This window comes from Vigna umbellata, chromosome 6 (genome assembly GCF_029865625.1).
Source record: "Vigna umbellata cultivar VRB3 chromosome 6, Vumbellata_1.0, whole genome shotgun sequence".
In the NCBI taxonomy this organism is placed as follows: Eukaryota; Viridiplantae; Streptophyta; class Magnoliopsida; order Fabales; family Fabaceae; genus Vigna; species Vigna umbellata.
In genome coordinates, this window is record NC_142170.1 from 22,497,565 (window position 1) to 22,502,301 (window position 4,737).

The following is a 4,737-nucleotide window of genomic DNA, read 5'->3' on the forward strand; positions in this document are numbered from 1 at the left end:
TCAGTTTTAAAAAACCATCATTTATTTCATTATATATAAAGTGGTGTTTTCTAGACGTCAATAATGACAATAAAACCTCGTAATTTTTTTATTGGAAAAAAAAATTCAATGCAAAGACTAACCGTTTGAATAGTCGTTATTCTCGTTATATAATGATTTGGTGGAAAAAGAAGAAATGAATGATCATGGAAAAATGAACTGCTCCTACTTACACTACAAAAATTATACATTTTAGGAGGGATTATTTTCTGGCGGTTTCAGAAACCGCCCCTAAATATTTTATTTTTAATTTTTAGAATAATTTCCCCTTACACCTCCCGCCTCTTCATTCCTTCCGCATAATCTAAATTTCTCCCCAAACCCTAATTCTCTCTCCCCGCCTTCAATCTCCCAAACCCCTTCATTCCTTCAGCATAATCTAAATTTCTCTCTAAACCCTAATTTTCTCTCCCCGCTGCCTTCAGTCTCCCAAACCCCTTCATTCCTTCAGCATAATCTAAACTTCAAACAATTTCTTCAAAACAGATATGTGGTTCCCCGCATCACAATCTTCAAACAATTTTCCTGTTGGTTCCCCGCATCCGTGTGGCTTCGTGTTGGTTCCTTGCTTGGAAACGAGGCGTTTGTCAATATATCTTATTATAGAAAGAACACAACACTCTCAACAAGGTTCCAATCAATTTCGTGTGTTTTATGTTTTTGTTTGGTTTGGTTTTTTTTCTCTCTAACCTGAGTGCATGTGTTGCGCTGAAAGAAATAGAGGTGGAGTGTGAGTTTTTGAAGAGGTGGTGTGAGAATCTGACGGAGGAGAACAAAAGGTTGCAAAAGGAAGTGCAAGAGCTCAGTGCAGAAGACTTGAAATATGATTTAGGTATGAATTAATGGAAAAATAAATCGCATAGTAGGATTTTATGGTTAGGCTAATAAATTGTTTCCAACTTTTGAGAGTAACTTCGTTACTCCTGTTATCTTGTTGAGTTTGGAATCATGCATGTGACATTTGATAAAAATGATTAACATTTGCAAATAATGAATTTAACCTTAATAAAATTGCCTTTGCTTACCAATCTCAATCTTCACAACAGTAGAGTGCCGTAAAGACTAGATTTCCAACTATAACTACATTATTTATTATACAGTTTAACTGATATCATTACACAGGTTTAACTTTTTTCTAATATGGATGATTTATTACACAATATATTTTCTGAAATTGTTTGTAAAATTTTTAACTTTAATTTTTATTAAGTTAATGAATTTGTAATACTTAAGCATGAGAGTGTGTAGAATTATTTTACTTTACCATGCATTAACTGTGTTCTCAATAGTTTATTGATTTTCAAAAGTGTCTCATGAAAACAACCTTTTTAAGGTAATGTGTTTTAAAAAATAATAAAATGACATGATAACTTTAGAAGAAAAGAAGTACCAAAATTTTTGTTTTGATCAACTGGTTTGCATGGAGCCATTTTTCCACTCTAACTGTCAAACCCTTCATCCAAGCAATGATAGAAACCTCCCTCCCTTGGACGAAGCTTCCCTAAGCCTTCCTGGCTCCTCCTCACCATAAATGAACTTTTTTTTCTTATCTGTTTTTCATGAGTTTTTGTCTCATGTAGACAAACTGAGATCCAAGAAGACAAGACCATGTAAGTATTATGAGATTTTAATAACAATTGTTGTTTTTTTTGGTTGTTAAAATATTACTAGACTACCAATTTGTTGATGAAATTTCTATGACAGAATATCCCCTCAAGACTCAGTCATGTGTAGACCATTTATGACATGCGATGATCAATAAACACATATTACATATCCCTCTGCTTGTAAACAGAAATAGGTACCCTTTATTGATAGTGTGTTTTGGTTTATGTCAGAATTAGAACAAGGTTCCAACCTCAACGCCTCAACCAATGATTTTCTTATGATGCAAAGACCTGCCAAAGGGTGAAAAATCACTAAATTTGTATGGTTTTGCTTCTGATAAACCATTTGATTGAACTTATTGTATCATTTAAATAAGTTCATTTAAATACTTAAGCAAGGTCTATTATCCTAATATTGCAAAATCAAAGTAGACATGGTCAAATAAGTTCATTTAAATATGATGACCGGATAGTATCGCTTAAAAACAATAATTTAATTTTAATTTCAGGTATGTTTTGATGTTCATTCATTATTTACAAATGAGAAGAATTGTCATCCTTCCATGCTTGCAGGTGTGTACTTCAGACTTCATTCTTCTATTCCTCTACGTTAGCCTTTACTTAGCCTTTTAAGAAGTAGAGTGTCACTGGCTCTGCTATTAATGTTTCAGAAGTAACCATTTATTTTGATCTACACATAATGGTCTGTGTTTCCATTTTCTACATAATGAAAAAATTGATTAACTAAGAGTTCTAGGCATCTTTTCATTTTCATTTTCCATACAATTGGCTGGAAAACCACTTCAAATTTTTATGTTGTGGCAAAGCCTTGTTAATGGCAAATCACTTTTTACTCTGAGAAAACCACTTTAGCAATTGTGTGGCTAGTGTCAATGGAATAACTTTTTTGCAGTATGCAAATCACAGATGTTCAGTTAACTTTGTCAAGTTTGTACCTCATTAAACATTACCTCATATGAATAATTTTGTAATTTAATGATTAAATACTATTTTCTGTACAGGAGATGGAGACAACATATTATGTGACTGTGATATTAAATGTGCTTCCTTTGATAAAGTTATATATGCATAGAACTCTACATATCTAATTAAATTAAAATAATTTTGTTTTTAATTCATCTATAATAGTTTTGGTTTTTATCATTCAATTATTCAATTAATTATTTTAAGTAATTACTCATTAATTATTATCTTTGTTATTTTCATAGTATAAATTACTTATTTCAAATTCTCTCTTAATATATAAATTATTTGTCTATGAAATTTTGGGATTTTAAAGCTATTTTAAAACTGCAACAACATTACATACGTTATATCTATCATAGTTGAATGACTCAAATTATGCAAAATTTATGTGGATTATATATTAAAAAGAATAAAATACTTACTGAAACATTTAAATAATAATAAATTTAGTTAAAATCAACATAACACTCTAGACTATCAACCTGTAGTTTACACTTCACTTGTTGTATGGTGAAGAAATACACTTATGACAACTTATATTCTTCTGTATGATATAAAGTATATTAGTAAAAGAAATTCAAAGCTAAAAACAACAATTCATAATATTTTTTTCCCAAACAAACTATGTAACTTTGATCTTGTATTGTACTTGGATATACAAGGGTAAGGGCTCGCCCTTTCTAAGCTGAAAACGATAAATAATAGCTAAAAGCACTTTGTACTAGATCAGGACTAACTCTATTCTTGGACATAATGTGGCAAGTGTATGTTGTGTTGCTTAACCTAGATCTCTTTTTGGTATGCATGTTTCTTACCTGTGTTATTTATATTTTATCCTGAGCGACTTAATCATAATGGACTGTGTATCAAATTACTCTTTTCTTCGTGGATAACCATAATTGAGGTTGATGCTCCCATTTAAATAAGTGTCATTTTCTTAATGTGGCTGGATTGAAGGATATTTTGAAACTATATTTCCTCTAGGATAATGTATTCGAGCCTTTTCCATACACAGAAAGATACTCCCGATTTCTCAAAATTTGTCTCTCTTCTCCTAACCATTATGCACTGGTAGAATGGGCTAGCTGGATAAAGTCTCCTTTCTAGGTCTTCTTCTGCATGTAAGTAGCTCAAATGGTAAATTTGGTTTCTCATATAATTACATTCACTTTTACTTTAGAAGTGACTATGACCCATACCATTCATTATAATCACACTGGAGATGCTTCACTATTTATTTGTAAATATTTTTCTTTTACGAGACATGATGTTTTCCATTTAAACCATAACTATATTAAGGTCACTTTTATGGGCTTGGCATAAATATTTATGTTGTAAAAATGTCCTTTGTTGCTGTTAATTTTAATGTTACTTTTGGAAACCTCACTCAGAATCATGAATCAATCAAGAATGAATTTTGTTGTCATTTCCTTATATAGCTTTGTTTGCTGCAGCTGGAGGTTACTCAAGGATTTTGTGACTCTAACCCTACAGAATATGTTGATAGTGAGAAAACAGAGCCTGGACATCGATTCAGTAAAGGGGGAGTTCATGAAGATTATAAAGAATGGCTATGAAGGTTCTCCTCGGAGGATGGAGATGTCCATCTTGTTAGCTTCTCAGCTGCCAAATTGATGTTAAGAAAAGGAATTTGGTCTTCCATATTGGCTTGTTTGCAATGTATCACCAGTTCGAGTGAGGATTATAGTGGCTAGATCTATTTTATTTTGATTTATCTGCTATCTTGTTGTATTATAGACCTGTATATTTTATGTTATATTGTATGTATATGATAAAGCAAGTATGCCAAACAATGAGAAATGTAATAAAGAACAAAATTAAACATTGTTTCTTTTTAGTAATGTAATAAACATCTCAGTCATATTTTTAGTATTTTAATTTAGATTTGAACATATTTCTTTTTTAATATATATGAACAATTAGTTGTATGACCATATTAAAAAATATTGAACAATATAGTTTATTTTATATGTAATATCCAATTTTAGTTAATATTATTTCATCTATATGATCAACAAAACTAATTTTATCATAATTGCATTATAATAAAAAAAAATTGTACACATTTCCGGCGGTTTTAGAA

At 30.7% G+C, this 4,737-nt stretch overlaps 1 long non-coding RNA gene across 2 annotated transcripts; it reads left to right on the plus strand.

The window, feature by feature from the left end:
• Positions 1-360: 360 nt before the first annotated feature.
• LOC124847044 (uncharacterized) lies at positions 361-4,506 on the plus strand. 2 transcript variants are annotated; one of them, XR_015780465.1, is made up of 5 exons: positions 361-669; positions 761-871; positions 2,156-2,219; positions 3,649-3,754; positions 4,088-4,506. It is a non-coding gene; the product is annotated as an uncharacterized LOC124847044 (long non-coding RNA). The 2 variants fall into 2 exon arrangements; XR_015780464.1 differs by lacking the exon at positions 3,649-3,754.
• Positions 4,507-4,737: the final 231 nt, after the last annotated feature.